The 22,365-nt window shown below is 47.1% G+C and overlaps 1 protein-coding gene across 3 annotated transcripts in view; it reads left to right on the top strand.

Moving 5' to 3' along the window:
- RGS19 (regulator of G protein signaling 19) overlaps nt 1–22,365 on the top strand; it is a 69,536-nt gene that overhangs the window by 17,339 nt on the left and 29,832 nt on the right. The window contains exon 1 of one of the 3 annotated variants that reach the window (XM_081949820.1): nt 6,586–6,742. The exons of the other annotated variants lie outside the window; for them this stretch is intronic. The gene's annotated coding sequence lies outside the window, so the exon portion shown is untranslated. Of the gene's footprint in view, nt 1–6,585; nt 6,743–22,365 lie in introns of those variants that run through there. 3 annotated transcript variants of the gene reach the window in all.

Here is a 22,365-nt window from a genome sequence, read left to right on the forward strand (position 1 = left end):
TTTCTATAAATATAGGTGTGTGTGTGTGGAATGTTGGCTTTGTTGCTTTAAACGGATTGGTTGGCTGTGTTGTCACATCTTGATTGGTTGATGGAATTGATGTTTGGTGAGGGTGATTGGTGATGATGTCCTGTGTTGTTCTGGGTCCTGTGTCGGTTTTTGTGGCTGGGACTCGTTTATTGACTAAGGCTAGGACACACCATCTACCAGAAAAAAACACACACCAACCGCTACTTAAACACACAATCCCATCACCACCCTGCACAGATCAACTCTGTAGCCAAGACCCTCATCTCCAGAACCAAACGCCTAGCCGACAAAGACCACCTGAAAACTGAGTTACACACTCTCACAAATTAATTTCCAACGGATTCCAAAAAAACACAATCACCAACCTAATCCAAAGGGAGACACCCCCAAAAAACCAAGACACAGAACAGGACAACGGCATCACCCTCCTCCCTTACATCAAAGGCACCACAGATAAAATCAGCAAAATTCTCCACAAGCACAATATCAAGACAGCCTTCAGCATGACCAAAAAATAGTCAACATCTTAAGAAACCCCAAAAACAAGATGCAACTAGAAAACCAAGGAGTCTACGAAATACCATGCAAAATCTGCCCTGCAACATACATAGGACAAACGAACAGGAGAATAAATGCACGCATCACAGAGCCTAAAACGAGGCGCAGGGCCCATTTTGGCCGACAGGGTGTTGCAGGAGGCCCTCCAGGCCTAAAATGAGGCGCAGGGCCTATGGCTTGTGTGCCACAGATGGCACGCGGAGCCCTCTGCTGGCATGCAAGCCAGCTTGGCTCCACCGTGCATGCGCCTCCACTGGCCAACTGATTTTCGGTCTCTGCCACGCATGTGGGAGCTGCGTGTGCATGCGTAGGGGGTGGGGGTGGGGTCACGCACAGAGGGAAGGGGAATGTGCGCATCCGCTGGGGAGCGCCCCTCCCCCGGGCCCAGTTTTTGGTTTCAGGGGGCTTCAGGGAGGCCTGAAAACGGGCTGTGGGGGACACACGTGTATGCACAAAAGGGGAGTGTAGGGGGTTGTGCGTGCATGCGCGGCGGGCGGGGGTGCATGGCATAATGGTTGTGGGCACGTGCCCTTAGCTTAGCCATCACTGCCCTATACCATTTCGGGAGGGGCTGTCAATCTCTTTTTGAAAGCCTCCCGTGAGGGAGCACTCACGATTTCTGGTGGCGGGCTGTTCCACTGGTTAATTGTTAACACTGTTAGGAAGTTTCTCCTTCATTCTAGGTTGCTACTCTCCCGGGTTAGTCTCCCTCCATGGTTTCCTGTCTGCCCTTCAGGTGCTTTGGGAAATAGCTTGAAACCCCCCCCCCCCCTCTTCTTTGTGGCAGCCCCTCAAATATTGGAAGGCTGCTGTCATGTGTCGTCCCCCCCCCCCCCCCGTGGCCTTTCTCTTCACTAGAGCAGGGGCCGGCAACCTTAAACACTCAAAGAGCCATTTGGACCCATTTCCCACAGCGGGAAGCCACAAAACCCTCCCTGTGACTGACTATTTCCTGAGCGGCCACAAAACTAGTACATCTAGTTGAATTAAACATTGTTTTCTTCTGAAACTTTTCTTTTCTTGGATGTTTCATGTTCGGCCTACCGGGGGGGTTGAAAAGCTCAAGAAATCACATTCCAGCGGGTGTCGTACATTGGCAGCTGTGACGCATATTTCGAACGACAGGGAGCCGCAACAGAGGGATAAAAGAGCCACATGCGGCTCCAGATTGCTGATCTCTACACTAGACTAGCCATGCTCAATTCCCATGGGCTTCCTTCATAACGTTTAGCCTCCAGCCCCGTAATCCTCCTTGTCGCTCTTCTCTGCGTTCTTTCCCAGCATATTATAACCCCAGAAAGAATCTTCCGGCTTATTTTAACGGAATGGAGAAAAGGCCTTCCTTTCCTATGGATATAGCTTGACCCTTCCATTCGGCATTTGAGGCTCTCCATTCATCCCTGTTAACAAAAAAACGTTGCCAAGCGAAAATTACTCCCCGCGTTCATTCATAAAAGCTTCTCCAACGGGTCATTCATAAAAAAAAAACCTTTGCCGATGGCGTGGAGAAGAGAGGGGAGGGGGAAATAAAATAAAATGCAGCCCGTTTTCGGTGGCACATGTATGACAAATGCAGATAGTTGGTGAGTTGGCGTATTTTGGTGGGATCATCGTTTTTATGGTCTTTTTATTTGCTTTGGCTAAACAGGAAGAATGAGTCGTAAGGCTCCCAGATGGTCTGCGGGTAAATGCAGAGCAATTAATGCTGGTAGCAAAAACAAGCCAATTTTTGCTTTTTTTAAAATAAAAAAAATAGGATTACAAAAAAATATTTCTTGGCTCTTGGGAATAATAATAGGCACGTCGGTGGAATATCACTTGAATGAGCGGGAATAATAGGCTATATAGGGAGTCCTCTACTTACAACAGTTCACTTAGTGACGATTCGAAGTTATAACGGCACCGAAAAAATGAACTTACCATCATTTTTCACGCTTAACGACCGTTGCAGCATCCATGCCCATGGACACGTGATTGACATTTTGGATGCTTGACAACCGACTCACCTTTATGACGGCTGCAATGATCCCCGGGAGTCACGTGTCCCTCTTTTGCGACCTTCTGACAAGCAAAGTCAAGCAAACCATATTCACTTAACGACCGTGTTACTAATTTAACCACTGCAGCGATTCGCTGAACAAAGGCGGCAAGAAAAGTCGTAAGTGTGAACCAGTTGCCCAGCGTCTGAATTTTGACCGTGTGACCTTGGGGATGCTGCAATGGTCGTTAAGTGTGAAAAGCGGTCATAGGTCACTTTTTCCCAATCCCGTTGTAACTTTGAACCGCCACCAAATGAACTGTTGGGACTCAAGGATGAGCTGCAGTATAACTGAACAACAGAGTTGGAAGGGACCTTAGAGGTCTTCTAGTCCAACCTCCTGCTCAAACCAGAAACCTTTTACCACTTCAGTCGAATGGTTGTCCAATAACTTCTGCTCATTATAGAGAAGCTGACATGTCGGAGGCCAAAATGAAACAGCTGTTTTTACAGCTCGGTTTGGCAGAGTTCTGATTTAATAATTGCATGTTTCGAGAAATAAAATGATATCCTTGGTGTTGGGTTCACCAGCGACGTTTGCCTCTGAATGCTAGAAGGCTTCTAGTGTTGTGTCTCTAGAGCTAAGGAGCTAGTCCTCATGAAACCTTCCTGATCCCCTGAGTTGAAGACCCTTGATCTATCCCAGCCCCCTTCTCTTTCTCAAAGGTTCTCCTGTCCCTGTTGCTCTGGCAAATCTAGACAGCATCCTAAAAAGCAGAGATATCATCACCCTGCCAACCAAAGTGTGTATAGTCAAGGCTATGGTTTTCCCAGTTGCAATGGATGGCTGTGAAGGTTGGACCATAAGGAAGGCTGAGCGCCAAAGAATGGAGGCCTTTGAACTCTGGTGCTGGAGAAGACTCCTGCATTGAGTCCCATGGACTGCAAGGCCATCCAACCGGTCAGTCCTAGAGGAGATCAACCCTGACTGCTCTTTAGAAGGCCAGATCCTGAAGAGGAAACTCAAAGACTTTGGCCACCTAAGGAGAAGGAAGAAGGACTCCCTGGAGAAGAGCCCCGTGCTGGGGATGATGGAAGGCAAGAGAAGAAGGGGACGGCAGAGAAGGAGGTGGCTGGATGGAGTCACCGAAGCAGTAGATGTGAGCTTAAATGGTCTCCAGAGGATGGTAGAGGACAGGAAGGCCTGGAGGAACGTTGTCCATGGGGTCGTGATGGATCGGACACGACTTTGCAACTCACAACAACAATCCCCGTTGCAAAATTTAACCACACTAGCACAGTGTTGCTCAACGGAACTTTTAAGAAGGGCGGACTTCAACCCCCAGAGTTCCTGGGCGGGCTGGGGAACTCTGGGAGTTGAAGTCCACCCTTCTTACAAAGTTCCAACCGTTGAGAAACGGAAGCGGCACTGGCTGATAGGGCGTCAAGGAAGAGGATGTGAGAGGCCTCGTCTTATGCAAAATTGGTTTATTTGCAGGGCACCGTCTCCTTGGCTGCGTCAAATTGATTTCCGAAGAAAGCAAAGAGGAACTTAAAAGGATTGCACACGTCTCCCTCCCCCCCCCTCTCAATCTTAATAAAAAGCTAATATTTGGTTGAATAAATTTTATGGTAATGTCACCCACGGCCCGGAAGCTGGATTTTCTCATGCCTGCTTGCAAAATATACTGTGAAGCGGCCTGGGTGAAGTTTGTGGAGGCAGGTAGTTCCGGATTTCCATCTATTCTTTGAAGGACTATTGGAGTTAGAGTAACGGGTTCCTGCATGAGAAAGGGGTGGACTAGAAGACCTCCAAGTTCCCTTCTGACTCTTGTTCTGAGGCTTCCCAAGAGCCTGAAGCCAACTCCTGGTCCCGACAAAACCTCCTTTTATTAATTGACTATGAATTCTGCTCGTTCACATCCAACGAAGTTTTTCAAGGGAGGATTTACAGTCACAGACCTTCTCTGGCTTGGAGAACTGCCAGGACGATATCTGCAAAACTTGGCAAGGAGCCTCGGGGAATCACGAACCAATGAAGCAAACTCCTGGTCCCGACAAAAACCCGTTTTATTCATTGACTGTGAATTCTGCTCATTCACATCCAGCAAAATCTTTTGAGGGAGGATTTACAGTCACAGACCTTCTCTGGCTTGGAGAGCTGCCAGGCTGATATCTGCAAGGAGTCTCAGAGAGTCACCAACCAATGAAGCGAACTAATGGTCTCCTGCAAACTCCACTCCCCTTTGGCTCCTCCTTTATTTCCTCTGGGACGGGCCATTCACCGTCCACCTGTGGCCTTGCTCCCAAGTCGAATTGGAAGGGACCTTAGAGGTCTTCTAGTCCAGCCCCCTGCTCAAGCAGCAGAATCTATGCCCGTGAATGGCGAACCTATGGCAATCGTGCCCAAAGTGGCCTGCAGAGCCATCTCTCCAGGCATGCAAGCCATTGCCCTGTTATTCACGGTCTTCACGGACACATGCATGCCACAAACTGGAAGACCAGACGCCTGTTGCACATGTGCGCGCCAGGAAGATGATCTTCTGCTCCCCAGTGCATACATGCACACAGGTTTCTGCGCGCACCCACGCCAGAAACTGGAAGACCAGGTGGCCGGTGAGCATGTGTGTGCCGGAAACCAAATGATCATCTTCCCGGCGTGCGCATGTCCACCGGGCGTCTGCTCTTCCAATTTGTAGCCCTCGCAAACACACGCTCCCACTTTGGAACTCATTGCCAAAAAGGTCCAGTCCAGGGGTGTCAAACTGGATTTCTTCCAAGGCCTGGATCAGCATTGTACTTGTCCTCCGTGGGCCGGCCAGGGTGGGGGTGGGGAGGAGACAGGACGGACTCCTCCTGCAGCACAGCTGGCCAAAATGGGGCACGGAGGGTGAGGGCACATGAGCCCCCCTCCGTTTCCCGTTTCGGCTGCCGGAGTGCTGCAGGAAAATGGGCTGTGAGGGGAGTGCATGAGGTCATCGTCCCCCACACCCCATTTTGGCTGCCAGAGGCACCGCAGGCTGGTCCTTTGCCACCGTATTTTTCGGACTATAAGACGCACTGGAGTATAAGACGCACCATGATTTTGTAAGAAGTATTTTTTTTTTAAAAAAAGTTTTTGCACTTTGCAGTCCTCCCAAACTTTTTGCACGCCTTGTTTTTTGGAAAAGAAAATGGGGTGGGGGGACATACAGAGGCTTTGGGAGGCTTGTAGAGTGCTGCTGGGGCAGGGGCAAAAACGAGCAAACATGCCTCAGTTTTTGCTCATTTTTGCCCTCCGCAAGCCTCCCAAATCCTTTGCACACCCATTTTTGCGAAGGGGGGCGTGGTTTCGGGAGGCCAAAAAATGCTGTATTCGGTGTATAAGACACACCCAGATTTTCACCCTCTTTTGGGGGGTAGGAAAGGTGCGTCTTATACTCTGAAAAAATACGGTATTAACCAGGCCGGCACCGCGGGCCAGAATCTGGTCCGCGGACCTTGAGTTTGACACCCTTGGTCTAGTCTCTTCTGCCCTCTGAGTGTCCATAAATCAGGGGTGTCCAAACTTGGGAACTTTAAGACTTGTGGACTTCAACTCCCAGAATTCCCCAGCCAGCTGGCTGGGGAATTCTGGGAGTTGAAGTCCACAAGTCTTAAAGTTCCCAAGTTTGGACACCCCTGCCATAAATGGTCCATCAGCTCTTTCCCCCAAGAGGCAGGAGGCCTCCAAAAAGCTGCTACGTCTTGAGTTTCAACATGTCGGCCCGAAAGTCTTGCAGTCTGTAACAATAGGATGGGAAGACGGGAACTCTCTCGGTCCCCACCCTTCGCTCTACTGCACACTGCCACGCTTCTCAACCCACTTCCTCAGTGTGGGTTGAACTGCCTTCCTTATGTCTAGGAACCCTTCTTGAGAGCTCTCTCTCTCCGCCGGCGGCTGCAGCTTTCCCCAAAAAAGGCCTTGGGTCTTGCATTTGGTTACGCCATTTCCGCCGTCACTCCCTTTCCTGTTAAGTAAGTTCTTGCTTTCTTGCTTCCCTCTCTCTCCCTTCTCTTGTTTTCTACCACATTTGGGCGCCTCTCTTCTTCTTCCTTTTCTTCCAAACGTATTATGACAAGCTCCGGAAGAGAGCAAGAGAGGCCTCGGAGAAGCTTCCAGGATGGCTAGATGGGATGGTCTCGGCCATGGAGCAGGTATGGGTGAGGTCCTCCGACGCATCATTCTTCCCTTTGGTTTTTGAAGGTGCAAGGACTACCTTGGGATTCCGACCAAGATGGTGAGGGGTTGGAAAAGGGGTGGAATGGAAAGTACCCAAGAAAATCAACCTATATCCAGTTGGGATGACATTGCCTTCAGAAGTTGTGGGTACTCCATTTCTGGAGGTTTGCCCAGAATGGTTTTGGCTGAGTCTCCTGCTTGGGCAGGGGGTTGGACTAGAAGACCTCCAAGGTCCCTTCCAACTCTGCTGTTTAGTTATTCTGCTTGGGCAGGGGGTTGGACTAGAAGACCTCCAAGGTCCCTTCCAACTCTGCTGTTTAGTTATTCTGCTTGGGCAGGGGGTTGGACTAGAAGACCTCCAAGGTCCCTTCCAACTCTGCTGTTTAGTTATTCTGCTTGGGCAGGGGGTTGGACTAGAAGACCTCCAAGGTCCCTTCCAACTCTGCTGTTTAGTTATTCTGCTTGGGCAGGGGGTTGGACTAGAAGACCTCCAAGGTCCCTTCCAACTCTGCTGTTTAGTTATTCTGCTTGGGCAGGGGGTTGGACTAGAAGACCTCCAAGGTCCCTTCCAACTCTGCTGTTTAGTTATTCTGCTTGGGCAGGGGGTTGGACTAGAAGACCTCCAAGGTCCCTTCCAGTCCTATGATTGTATGTTCCCATCGGGTGGAAAATCACTTAAAGAGAGATCCAATCTAGAATTAAAGGAGGGATTTTCTGACCGTGGGAACAAACTGTGATGACTTCTCTCCAGAAGTTGTGGGTGATCCATCGTGGGAGTTTTTCAAGAAAAGATTGTCCAGAATGGTAGAGGGTCTCCTGCTTGGGCAAGGGGGTTGGACTAGAAGACCTCCAAGGTCCCTTTCGACTCTCAAATTCTGTATTTCGTATTCTCAACGTAATATCTCTTTCTAATCAATCTTGGGTGAAATCTACTGTAGCTTTGCAGAGTGGGCTGCTTGTTCCTATCCATAGGGGCACTTATTTATATTTATGATTTATGCCGGAGGGCGAGTGAAAATTAACGCAGCTTTGCACATAAACCCAACGTTAACGGTGCTCCAACAGTCTCTTGTTCATATTTCCATGTCTTTCTTGGTGGCCGACCACAAGTTGAAAAAGGAAAACAACGACCGTGTGATAAAGGGAGTTTTCAGTAGGTCACAAACTCTTGTTTTGCTGTCTTGTGAATTCTTGTCTGAAAAGGTTTCCACATCTGCCATCAATGCAGTTAGATTTCATTTTAGTTGTGTGAATTCAGGCAGTTGTCTGTCTGTCTGTCAGGGCTTAGCGATATCAGAGACAATATCTCTGTGTGCATATTGGGTTTTTGTTTTACGTCGGTAGTCCTCGGCTTAACAACGGCTCATTGAGTGACCGTTCAAAGTTACAAGGTGACTTACCACCGTTTTTCACACTTAATGACCGTTGCTGCATTCCCCATGGTCACGTGATCAAAATTCAGGCACTTGGCAACGGATTCGTATTTATGACGGTGGCAATATCCTCGGGGACCAAGTGGTCCAGGGGTGAAATTCATCAGGCTCTGGAGAACCGGTAGCGGAAATTTTGAGTAGTTTGGAGAACCGGCAAATACCACCTCTGGCTGGCCCCAGAGTGGGATGGGAATGGGGATTTTGCAATATCCTTCCCCCGGGAGTGGGGAGGGAATGGGGATTTTGCAGTATCCTTCCCCTGGAGTGGGGAGGGAATGGGGATTTTGCAGCATCCTTCCCCTGGAGTGGGGAGGGAATGGGGATTTTGCAGTATCCTTCTCCTGGAGTGGGGAGGGAATGGGGATTTTGCAGTATCCTTCTCCTGGAGTGGGGAGGGAATGGGGATTTTGCAGCATCCTTCCCCTGGAGTGGGGAGGGAATGGGGATTTTGCAGTATCCTTCCCCTGGAGTGGGGAGGGAATGGGGATTTTGCAGTATCCTTCTCCTGGAGTGGGGAGGGAATGGGGATTTTGCAGTATCCTTCTCCTGGAGTGGGGAGGGAATGGGGATTTTGCAGTATCCTTCTCCTGGAGTGGGGAGGGAATGGGGATTTTGCAGCATCCTTCCCCTGGAGTGGGGAGGGAATGGGGATTTTGCAGTATCCTTCTCCTGGAGTGGGGAGGGAATGGGGATTTTGCAGTATCCTTCTCCTGGAGTGGGGAGGGAATGGGGATTTTGCAGCATCCTTCCCCTGGAGTGGGGAGGGAATGGGGATTTTGCAATATCCTTCCCCTGGAGTGGGGAGGGAATGGGGATTTTGCAGTATCCTTCTCCTGGAGTGGGGAGGGAATGGGGATTTTGCAATATCCTTCCCCTGGAGTGGGGAGGGAATGGGGATTTTGCAGTATCCTTCTCCTGGAGTGGGGAGGGAATGGGGATTTTGCAGTATCCTTCTCCTGGAGTGGGGAGGGAATGGGGATTTTGCAGTATCCTTCTCCTGGAGTGGGGAGGGAATGGGGATTTTGCAGTATCCTTCTCCTGGAGTGGGGAGGGAATGGGGATTTTGCAGCATCCTTCCCCTGGAGTGGGGAGGGAATGGGGATTTTGCAGTATCCTTCCCCTGGAGTGGGGAGGGAATGGGGATTTTGCAGTATCCTTCTCCTGGAGTGGGGAGGGAATGGGGATTTTGCAGTATCCTTCTCCTGGAGTGGGGAGGGAATGGGGATTTTGCAGTATCCTTCTCCTGGAGTGGGGAGGGAATGGGGATTTTGCAGCATCCTTCCCCTGGAGTGGGGAGGGAATGGGGATTTTGCAGTATCCTTCCCCTGGAGTGGGGAGGGAATGGGGATTTTGCAGTATCCTTCCCCTGGAGTGGGGAGGGAATGGGGATTTTGCAGTATCCTTCTCCTGGAGTGGGGAGGGAATGGGGATTTTGCAGTATCCTTCTCCTGGAGTGGGGAGGGAATGGGGATTTTGCAGTATCCTTCTCCTGGAGTGGGGAGGGAATGGGGATTTTGCAGCATCCTTCCCCTGGAGTGGGGAGGGAATGGGGATTTTGCAGTATCCTTCCCCTGGAGTGGGGAGGGAATGGGGATTTTGCAGTATCCTTCTCCTGGAGTGGGGAGGGAATGGGGATTTTGCAGTATCCTTCTCCTGGAGTGGGGAGGGAATGGGGATTTTGCAGCATCCTTCCCCTGGAGTGGGGAGGGAATGGGGATTTTGCAGCATCCTTCCCCTGGAGTGGGGGGGGAATGGGGATTTTGCAGTATCCTTCTCCTGGAGTGGGGAGGGAATGGGGATTTTGCAGTATCCTTCTCCTGGAGTGGGGAGGGAATGGGGATTTTGCAGCATCCTTCCCCTGGAGTGGGGAGGGAATGGGGATTTTGCAATATCCTTCCCCTGGAGTGGGGAGGGAATGGGGATTTTGCAGTATCCTTCTCCTGGAGTGGGGAGGGAATGGGGATTTTGCAATATCCTTCCCCTGGAGTGGGGAGGGAATGGGGATTTTGCAGTATCCTTCTCCTGGAGTGGGGAGGGAATGGGGATTTTGCAGTATCCTTCTCCTGGAGTGGGGAGGGAATGGGGATTTTGCAGTATCCTTCTCCTGGAGTGGGGAGGGAATGGGGATTTTGCAGTATCCTTCTCCTGGAGTGGGGAGGGAATGGGGATTTTGCAGCATCCTTCCCCTGGAGTGGGGAGGGAATGGGGATTTTGCAGTATCCTTCCCCTGGAGTGGGGAGGGAATGGGGATTTTGCAGTATCCTTCTCCTGGAGTGGGGAGGGAATGGGGATTTTGCAGTATCCTTCTCCTGGAGTGGGGAGGGAATGGGGATTTTGCAGTATCCTTCTCCTGGAGTGGGGAGGGAATGGGGATTTTGCAGCATCCTTCCCCTGGAGTGGGGAGGGAATGGGGATTTTGCAGTATCCTTCCCCTGGAGTGGGGAGGGAATGGGGATTTTGCAGTATCCTTCCCCTGGAGTGGGGAGGGAATGGGGATTTTGCAGTATCCTTCTCCTGGAGTGGGGAGGGAATGGGGATTTTGCAGTATCCTTCTCCTGGAGTGGGGAGGGAATGGGGATTTTGCAGTATCCTTCTCCTGGAGTGGGGAGGGAATGGGGATTTTGCAGCATCCTTCCCCTGGAGTGGGGAGGGAATGGGGATTTTGCAGTATCCTTCCCCTGGAGTGGGGAGGGAATGGGGATTTTGCAGTATCCTTCTCCTGGAGTGGGGAGGGAATGGGGATTTTGCAGTATCCTTCTCCTGGAGTGGGGAGGGAATGGGGATTTTGCAGCATCCTTCCCCTGGAGTGGGGAGGGAATGGGGATTTTGCAATATCCTTCCCCTGGAGTGGGGAGGGAATGGGGATTTTGCAGTATCCTTCTCCTGGAGTGGGGAGGGAATGGGGATTTTGCAGTATCCTTCTCCTGGAGTGGGGAGGGAATGGGGATTTTGCAGCATCCTTCCCCTGGAGTGGGGAGGGAATGGGGATTTTGCAATATCCTTCCCCTGGAGTGGGGAGGGAATGGGGATTTTGCAGTATCCTTCTCCTGGAGTGGGGAGGGAATGGGGATTTTGCAGTATCCTTCTCCTGGAGTGGGGAGGGAATGGGGATTTTGCAGTATCCTTCCCCTGGAGTGGGGAGGGAATGGGGATTTTGCAGTATCCTTCTCCTGGAGTGGGGAGGGAATGGGGATTTTGCAGTATCCTTCTCCTGGAGTGGGGAGGGAATGGGGATTTTGCAGCATCCTTCCCCTGGAGTGGGGAGGGAATGGGGATTTTGCAATATCCTTCCCCTGGAGTGGGGAGGGAATGGGGATTTTGCAGTATCCTTCTCCTGGAGTGGGGAGGGAATGGGGATTTTGCAGTATCCTTCTCCTGGAGTGGGGAGGGAATGGGGATTTTGCAGCATCCTTCCCCTGGAGTGGGGAGGGAATGGGGATTTTGCAATATCCTTCCCCTGGAGTGGGGAGGGAATGGGGATTTTGCAGTATCCTTCTCCTGGAGTGGGGAGGGAATGGGGATTTTGCAGTATCCTTCCCCTGCCCGGCCCACCAAGCCATGCCCACAATTTGAATTTCGCCACTAACGTGATCCCCTTTTGCGACCTACTGACAAGCAAAGTCAAGGGGGGAAGCCAGATTCACTTAGCAACCGTGTTGCTAACTTAATTGTATTGATCCACTTAACAACGTGCGGCAAGAAAGGTTGCAATGGGGAGCAAAATTCACCGAACCACCGTCTCGCTTAGAGACAGGGGTTTTGCGCTCCACGGTGGTCGTAAGTCGAGGACTGCCTGTGTTTGGGATTTGGATATTAGCAGGCCTTAAAGGCTGCGGTGAGCTGACGTGTGTCATCGTCTTAATTGAAACGACACCCTGAATTTTGGTTCGTCTCTCCCCCCCACCCTGGGGTCGCCATCATTATTGAAATGGCTTATCTCAGATCTGTCCGGGAGATAAAAACCAGAACTTGAAAGTCTTTGCATGCGTGGTCGGACAGCAGAAGATAGAATTGCGGAAATTGCTTTGATGTGCAATGTACGTCAGCCGTGGAGATATCAGCAAATCTCTTCTTTTTAAAAAAAAAATTCTGGGGAACTTGGTAGGCTGAGGAGTCATCTTAAACTATAATCTCCATATGAGACATCCTGGCTTGCGATGCTTTTGCTAGCTGTCTTTGGAGATTTTAGTCCTTGCACCCCATAGCTAAGCAGCGCCTAAAGGCTTTGAGATTATAAAACAGCCATTTCTTTGACAGTTTTTAATCTTTTGAACCTGGGTTCAATTATTGCTTTTTCAGCAAAGATCGTTTCACTGCCGGAAGCTTTTTGATACGCCAATCAGCTCAGCCCTGTTCTATGCAACCGGGGAGAGTAGAATAAGGCGAGATTTTTTTTTAAAAAGCCATTAAAATTGTCAAAAAGTCATTAAAATCCATTTCTGTATTCCCTCCCAGTAAAAGAAGAATCCGTGTACTTTGATTTAAGACGTTACTTGCCCTTGTCTCTTGCAATGTAGGGCATCTATTTTGATTTCTCTTCTTATTTTGCTTTTAGTAAAATTCTTATTTTGCTTTTAGTAAAATTCCCTGTCCAACTTGGCTTTGGTGAGCTAGGAAACCCAAGTGTTTAGAAGATCTCAAATTGAATAAAGCTATTCATTCAGTAAGAAATGACAGGACTAGTTCAAACCCTGATTCACAAAACCTGCATTGACCTTTTCTTTAAAATAAAAATTTTCCATCTTCCATTAAACAGTGTCGTCCGGGTACAAATATTTTGTGCAATAACAAATTTGTGCAATTAAAATTTACAACCACGTTCATTATTTCGTCTAGTCCTAGCTTAATCACCAATACCTCAAATGTTTAATACTATAACAATTCTCTTCTTGATTTATTTAACTCATTAATTATGTTAACTCTTTTGATACATTTTCTATATTTTACACATCTACTTTTACTTCTAATTCTTATATTCATTCTCTAACCACCGATAAAATAATTCCCATATAGTATAACAATCGGTTTGTTCTTTCTCTTTGATTGCCAGGGTTAATCTATTCATTTCTGCACATTCTTAATATTTTCCTAATCACATTCTCTTCTGTAGGGATCTCTTCACTTTTCCAACGTTGTGCAAATAACAATCTTAGCTGCTGTTATTCCATGGATAATTAAATATATATTTTCTTTACCATAAGTTTCCGGAAAACCTGCATTGACCTTGGTTTGGGGTTTTTGTGCGTGAATGCAGCGCTTCGGGCGCCTTGGCGTGGGAAATCCCGTGCAAAGGCAAGAGAGAGTTTTAATTCTGTTTAGGTTAGCCTGCTGCGTGAATGCAATTCAGGTTAGGAGAACATATTGTGTGAATTCAGTCCTTATGATACGCTAGACAGGAAGATGGATAGCCCTCTTCCTTCTTGGCGATTGTGAGATGGGGGGGTTTGAGGGTTTCCCCTTTTTAGACAGCAGCCTCCTCTCCAAGGTTTGAGGAAGGACCATAGTTACCGTATTTTTCTGTGTATAAGATGCACCAAGATTTTGAAGAGGCAAATTTTTTAAAAAACAGTTTTTGCACTTTTCAGATCTCCCAAAAGCAGCCCATTTTTCATGAAAACGGGCCTGGTTTGTTGGTTTGTTTGTTTTCAAAAAAAGAGGGCATGAATAGCCTTTAGGAGGCTTGTAGAGTGCTCCTGGGGAGCCAAAACTGGCCAGTTTTTCGCTCATTTCTGCCCTCCCCAGCCCTCTGGAAGTCTCCTAAAGGCAATGCACGGCCATTTTGGTGGAGGCCAAAAATGCTGTATTCAGTGTTTAATTTCAACTCAGATTTTGGACTAGAAGACCTCCAAGGTCCCTTCCAACTCTACTATTGTATTGTATTGTATTTCACCCTCTTTTTTGAGGGAAAAAGGTGCGTCTTATACTCCTGCGTCTTATACTCCGAAAAATACGGTATGTTGCTCACCCAGCTTGGAGCCAGCTGAGGCACATTTCCAACCATGGTTGTTTGTACCCTTGCACAACAACTTTGTGGTGTTGCAGACAGGTGCTGCATTCAATTTTCTTGCATTTTCTGAGATCAAACCCAACAAATCATCATCGTCCTTATTTAACGACGCCATAATCCCTTGTGGGGTGGAGTCTTGGCAACTGAATGGAGCTAGCAGAGTGTTTCAATGGCCGGATGCCCTTCCTGTCACCAATGTGGAGTTTTGTTCAGCAGATATATTCTCTCTCAGAGAGAGAGAGAGAAATACCTGCCTCTACCTAGGATCAAACTCATTGCCTCCTGATTGTGTGACAATTGCTCCACCTCTAAGCCACCAAATCACTCTATCAAACCCAACCATTTTGGTGCCCTGCAAATCTCTAGCTTTCAAAGGTGAATCCGTTTTTCCATCAGCTTCCATCAAATTAGAACTTCCCTTCTCCAAGAGGCAAAGTTTAGTCCCAAAGGTGCTTTTTCAAAAGGCAGCTGGACTTTGGTTTTTCTTTTTAATTTTGAAAACAAACACATCCTTCTTTACGTACTGTAGAAAGTGTATCAGTTGGTTACAAAAAGGCTTTCGTCCATCTCCTCCACAGTCAACAAACATAATTCATATTAACTCAAGTATTTTAACTCAGATATATTTATACATGTTACCATCATCATACCTCCATTTTCATTTGACTATAATTGTTTAAATGTCCTTCATCATAAAATATACCAAGATTTAATACATAACCACCTACTGGCATTTCATTTACTATTTCTAAAATCCTCCAATAACACTTGAGTCCTTTTGTCCTATTCTAGCTAAACATCCATAATATTTAATAACAAAGTTTTCTAATCCTTCTTTCCAAATCACTGTTTACAATTTACATCCCATTTCCCCATGTTGTACCCATACATATATATATGTTGTTATCATTATCCCTCCTTTATTTGACTCTATCCTGCAACATATCATTTCCCCCCCTAATAATCAAGACTTAACTGTATCAAACTTAGTTCTTCTTTATTAACCTTTATATATAATCCAAAAGGATTTCTAATCTTCCTTTCATGGGTACCATTCAATATTCATATCCCATTATTACTTACCATAACACTACACATTGTATACATTATTATCATTATCATTATTTATTTATCTATTGTCACTAAATTTCACTAAGTTTAACTAGTTTTAAATTATACTCTTCCATCTATCAACCTGTATCTTTCCAGTAGCAAAACAGTCTCATGTCTTCCGCCATTTGTGGTGTCAGTCCTCTAATCATCTCCTTAATCAACTTTGTATGGACTCCTCTTAGCAACTCGACTTTGGTTATTCTTGAAAACTTTTCCTTGGAAACTGGATTTTTCTTTTAACGAACTGAAGAAGCTTCTTGGATGAGGAGCGAAAGGTCTTCTAAGGAAAAAAACAAAAGTCCAGTTGCCTTTTGAAAAAGCACCTTTGGGGACAACCAGGACCTGGATGACGGAGAATCTCTACAGCAGGGATGGTGAACTTTTGTGTCACCGCTGGCCGAAAAGGTCACGCGGAAATGTCACACAGCCGTGCACGAAGCCATGGCGTGCTCCGGCAAAGTGGAAGTTCCAGGTGCTAGCACGAATTGTGCACATGATGATTAGCTGGCCAGCGCGCATGCCCAGGCCAGTTTTCGGCACTGCCGTGGGTGTGAAGGGATCACGCTCCAGAAAAGCCAAACTTCCAATATCTCAGGGGTTGCCACAAAGAAGAGGCAGTCAAGCTATTCTCCAAAGCACCTGAGGGTAGAACAGGAAGCAATGGGTGGAAACTAATCAAGGAGAGAAGCAACTTAGAACTGAGGAGAAATTTCCTGACAGTGAGAACAATTAATCAGTGGAACAGAAGTTGCCTCCAGAAGTTGTGAATGCCCCAACACTGGAAGTCTTTAAGAAGATGTTGGATAGTCATCTGTCTGAAATGGTATAGGGTTTCCTGCCTGAGCATGGGGTTGGACTAGAAGACCTCCAAGGTCCCTTCCAACTCTGTTATTCTATATTCTATTCTATATATTCTGGGTTCTGGCGTACATGCACACCTAACAATCAGCTGCCCAGCGTCCATGCACGCATTGCTTTTCAGCACTGCCGCATGTGCGAAGGACAGCTGGTCATCGTGTGTGTATGCACGGCAGAAACCTGGAAGACAAACAGGCAAGGCCACGCATGCCGGGCGACATGGATTTGCGTGCCACTTTGGGCATGCGTGTCATAGGTTCACCATTAGGGCTCTATAGACACAAGGAAAATTAGTCTTTATAAAGAGCCTCCAAGATACATTCAGCCAGTGCTCCAGATAAGCGGCACTCTAGCTCTGCTCCTTATCAACCAGCAATGTCTCCATGGCCAAATCCTAAAACATCTGGCCACCAGCTGTGGAAGGCTGGACGAACTGCTTTGCTCACAGGGATGGAGGCCAGAAGCTTGTCGCTCGGTCCCTCAAACCCTTGCATTTTGCGCAGTTCGCACATACAGAAACCCACCTCGCTGTGCGGATTCAAGACTTGCCGAGCATTTATTTAGTCAAATAAATGATCAATCATGACAATACTGTATGCATACTGTATATATTGATCATATGAGATTTTATATAATTTGTAAGGATGCATAAAAGTTTGGCAACCAAAGATAAACAATTTTATAAAGCATGGGACTTACCTTATCAATGGTTAGATAAAGAATTTTATAAAGATGTATTATTATTGGGCGGATTTAGGATGATGTAATGAAGTGTCATAATATCAATTTACCTGAAATGTAGAATATCTTACGTAAAATGAAGTAATGACAATTATAGTCAAATAAATGTATAATAATTTATACCAGATTGATAATACGAGATTCTATATAAAGTGTAAGCGAAGACTATGTTGAGAATGTACAAAAAAGTTTTGTAACCAATCGATCGATGGAAGGTGTTTTATGTTTTATGTTTGTTTGTACTTGTTTGTTTAAAAATAAAAAAAAGTTCTTTTTTTTAAAAAAAAAGGCTTGCCGAGCAGCTGGGGAAATAGCAAGGTAGACCTTCCAGCCGTTAGTTGAGTACAGGCAGTCCTCGACTTGCGACTACAATTGAACCCCCCCAACGTTTCTGTTGTGAGGGGAGACATTGGTCAAGTGGAGTTTTGCCCCATTCGACCACCTTTCTTGCCACAGTCGTTAAGCGAATCGCCAGCGTTGATAAGTGAGTTACACGGTTGTTAAGTGAATCCGGCATCTCCATTGACTTTGCTGATCAGAAGGGTCGCAAAAGGGGATCCTGGGACATTACAATGGTCATAAGTATGAACCAGTTGCCAAGCATCTGAATTTTGATCACATGACCAAGGGGATGCTACAAAGGTGGTTAATGGGGGTAAAATGGTCGTAAGTCACTTTTTTCAGTGCTGTTGTAACTTTGTATAGTCAAGGACTACCGGTATACCTTTTCTCACCAACCAAATTAGACACCCCGTGTGCCTGTTCTTGAGTAATGCTCCTAAGATAGTCCTCGACCTACGACCACTGCAATCTTCAGGCAGTTGCTAAGTGAGTTTCGCCCCATTTTATGGCCTTTTTTGCCACCCTCGTCAAGGAATAACTGCAGTTCTTAAGTGAACCATGCAGTCATTAAACAAATCTGGCTTCCCCCATTGACTTTTGCTTGTCAGAAGCCGGCTGTGAAGGTTTACAGATGGTGGTCACATGACCCCGGGACAATGCAGCTGTCACAAAGACATGCCAGTTGCCAAGCATCTGGATTTTGATCACGTGACCTGCCCCCTCATCATCTTGGTTGCTCTTCTCTTCACTCTTTCTAGAGTGTCAACACCTTTTTATAGCCCCATCCCAGTTTTGAGTTTCAGCCAGTACGCTCCGGTACGGGGAGCAGCAGCCACCGTACCAGAATGGTGCTTTTGGAGGGCCTGCCCGCGCGCCTTCATTCCCTACCCGTATTTAAGCCAACCAGCCCATTTGCGCACTTACGCACAGCGTATGGGCCTGCACTATGTTCCTCTGAGCACTTGGAGCGTCTCAGGGCAGTGGGTGCCCATTTGTGCACAGACCGCGTGCCCGTGGTGGACGCCCGGCCCCGTTGCAGCGTACTGGTTGCGACGGGATCCGGAAACCCACCATTGCCCTATCCGCGGGATGCAAGCAACACTCGAAACTGCAACCCCACCGATCTGCGGAAAAAGCTCTCTCCGCAGAACCGGTCTTGGGGCCCAAAAGATTGGGGGCCACTGATGTTCAAACAATCAAGACGGTGGATAGATTGGTGCACCTAGATCTGAGGTGATATTCTACCAGTTCGCCCGAACCGGTAGGGGAATTCGCTGGTTGGCCCTCCCTGATTCTATTTTGTCCTATTTAGGGACCTTTTTTGAGCCCAGTACATGCGTGGAAGGCCGGGCACATGCATGGACGGGGCGCGGGCGAGTAAAGCGAGCATGTATGCGCACACATACATTTGTGAATCGGAAGGAAAGGGAAGTGAAACCATCCCTGACCTAGATACTTTCTGTTTTAAGTGAAAATGTGATCCCGTGTTGTGGCTGCCATTTTCATATTTTTGGATACCCCTGGGGTTCGGACGCACATTTTCCATGCCGAGAGCCAGAGAGAGATGGCTTTTAAACGCATCTGGCTTGAGGAGCTGGGCTGAAGAAAGCAGATGTGATGGAGGCCTAAAGCTAAATTAATCCTTTCCATGTGCGTCTCATTTCATTCATTTTATATATGGTTGGGGCAATCTCCGCCTCTCTCTGCATTTCATCTTTTCCTCCGTCGTGTTTTCAAGTTAATTCTGGGATTTCTGCAGGGCTCATTCAAAAGATGTTTAGAGGAGGTAGAGTGATTCGCATTGTCCTCTCTTATCTTGAATCCTGTCCTGACCCCCATTAGATTTGTGTGGGAGATGCGTTCAGACAAGATACTGGCCTCAAATCAAGGCTTAGTGCCTGTAGTTGTAAAATGCAGTGGCTGCAAAACTCCCGATAACCAACAGAGGGCAAGAAAGAGAAACAGACTTCTAGCCTGTTGCTGCCCCCTTGTGTTCCTCTGAAAGTTTGCAATTCGGGTCTAAAAAGATAAAGGTTCCACTCGCACATATGTGCTAGTCGTTCTCAACTCTTAAGTGGCGCTGCTCATTTCTGTTTCAAAGCCGAAGAGCCAGCACTGTCCAAAGATATCTCTGTGATCATGCAGCTGGCATGACTAAACGCCAAAGGCGCACGGAACGCTGTTCCCTTCCCACCAAAGGTGGTTCCCATTTTTACATGCTTTTGAACTGCTAAGTTGGCAGAAGCTGGGACAAGTAACAGGAGCTCACTCGATTATGCGGTGCTAGGGATTCGAACCGCCGAACTCCCGACCTTTCTGATCGACAAGCTCAGCGTCTTAGGCAGGGTGCCACCGCGTCCCTATAATTTGGGACTAGGAACTCCGAAATTTGATTCACCTGCATTTTAGTTTTCTGGGGCTGCTGAGCCTGTCACACAAACAGCCGTCTGCTTTGCTTAGCTAAGGGTTCAGGATCGAATGCAAATCCCAGAATGTGGGTTAATTCAGTTTAAGTGCCATCTTGGAATTCGGGAAGGGTTGACTATCTGTGGAGCAGGGGTGAAATGCTACCGGTTCGGGCCAGTTCGCCCGAACCGGTAGTAAAAAATACTACTGGTTCCCAGAACCGGTAGTAAAAAATGCTACTGTTTCCCAGAACCGGTAGTAAAAAATACTAAAAAAAAGTTTTTAAAAAAGGGAGGGAGGGGTGCTGAGAAAGAAAGAAAGAGGAGAGGAAGGAAGGACTACAATCCTGGTACAATCCAGCTTCAGAGGATAATCCAGGGCTGGAATGCACCTGGAGGTCATCTAGTCCAGCCCTGCTCCAGCAGGATATTGTTAAAGTGACTTTCTATGTTTTGATCACCCAGTTACATGACTACATAGCCACACCCACCCAGTCACATGACCCCCCAAGCCACACCCACAGAACCATTAGCAAAAAAAAAAATTAGATTTCACCTCTGCTCTGGGGGATTATTGAAAACTTGTTGGTTTTATTCAAACACTGCCATTAGGAATGTAGGCAGATCTTCAAAATTTAGATTACTTTAGCATATAGTTTGTTGTGTGTTTCTACAGCAAACTGCTTCATTGTTCTTTTGCACAGTATTTCTGGACCTTTGCATCTTTAAGATGGGTGGACGTCAACTCCCAGAATTCCCTAGCTAGATATGCTGGCTGGGGAATTCTGGGAGTTGAAGTCCACCCATCTTAAAGCTTCTAACATTGAGAAACACAATGTGTATTTTAGGGCTATTCTGTCAAATTTAGGTTTTTTCAGACCTTTTAGCTCTACTTTGACTCAGGTTTTTCCTGGGAATTTTTTTTATAGGTACAAAAAATGTATACGGATAGTCCTCAACTTACAACAGTTTGTTTAGGGACTGTTCGAAGTTATAACGGCATTGAAAAAACTTACCACCAGTTTTCACTCTTAACAGCTGTTGGAGCTGTAAGTAGTCACGTAATCAAAATTCAGACGCTTGGCAACTGACTTGTATTTATGACGGTTGCAGTGTCCTGGGGTTATGGAATCCCCTTTTGTGACCTTCTGAAAAAGTCCATGGGGAAGTTAGATTTGCTTAACGACCGTGTTACTAACTGAACACCTGCAGTGATCCATTTAACAATTGTGGCAAAGAAAGGTCATAATGGGCTAAAATTCACTTAACAACTGTCTCGCATAGGAACAGAAATTTTGTGGTCGTAAGTCGAGGACTACCTGTATCGGGGAGGAAAGAATCTTTAAGTGCATTTGGTAATGAAAATTCCCTGCCAAAGTATTCTATGTTGGGAAATGATGGATTTGTGGGTTATATGAATGATGGATTTGTTGAAAAGTTTGAAGGAAAAAAGGAGGAAGGGGGGAGCTACCTAAAAATACCTGCACATCCTTAAAACGCTTTAAATAATTTGCAAAATGGCAAGACAAACATAGAGTTTCCAATGGCAAATAGAAAGAAGATAATTTCTCCACCAGTCAGTGGCCGATGGAGACCCTGTGATGTAGTGGTGAAGGTACAGTATTAGACTAGAAATGTGGAGACTGTGAGTTCTAGTCCCACTTTAGGCATGAAAACCAGCTGGGTGACTTTGGATCAATCAACAGAAGACAGTGAGTTCTAGTTCTACCTTAAGCAGGAATGGCTCTTGGGTGGCTTTGGGTATGTCACCAGGTCACTGTGAGTCCTAGTCCCACATTAGGCCTGAAAGCCAGCTGGGTGATTTTTGAGCCATCACCGGGAGACAGTGAGTTCTAGTCCTGCCTTAAGCAGAAATGCCTCTTAAGTGACTTTGGGTCGATCCCCAGGTGACTGTGAGTTCTAGTCCCACCTTAGGCTGAAAGCGGTGACTTTGGGTCAATCACCAGGAGACCCATCTCTACACCTGCCTTAGGTCTCGAAGCTGTCTGGGTGACATTGGGCCACTCACCCAGAGACTTGAGTTCTAATCCCATTGTGGCCATGAAGCCAGCCACTTTTCTCAGCCCTAGGAAAGAGCTAATGTTTTGGTCAACCAAAATATTTATTTAAAAAAGATGTTGAGACTCTAGTTTAGAAAGAGTGCAGAGAAGGACAACAAAGATGATTAGGGGACTGGAGGCTAAAACATATGAAGAACGGTTGCAGGAACTGGGTATGTTTAGTTTAATGAAAAGAAGGACTAGGGGAGACATGATAGCAGTCTTCCAATATCTCAGGGGTTGCAACAAAGAAGAGGGAGTCAAACTATTCTCCAAGGCACCTGAGGGCAGAACAAGAAGCAATGGGTGGAAACTAATCAAGGAGAGAAGCAACCTAGAACTGAGGAGAAATTTCCTGAGAGGGATAACAGTTAATCAGTGGAACGACTTGCCTCCAGAAATTGTGGGTGAAAAACCCCTCTGAATGGAAGATAAATCTTGAATAACCTAGGTACACTTGAAATACTGCTTTCAGTTTTGGTCGCCACGATGTAGAAAAGATGTGGAGACTCTAGAAAGAGTGCAGAGAAGAGCAACAAAGAGGATTATGGGACTGGAGGCTAAAACATATGAAGAACGGTTGCAGGAACTGGGTAGGTCTAGTTTGATGAAAAGAAGGACTAGGGGAGACATGATAGC

Source organism: Natrix helvetica, assembly GCF_964273705.1.
Source record: "Natrix helvetica genome assembly, chromosome: 3".
NCBI classification, from domain to species: Eukaryota; Metazoa; Chordata; class Lepidosauria; order Squamata; family Natricidae; genus Natrix; species Natrix helvetica.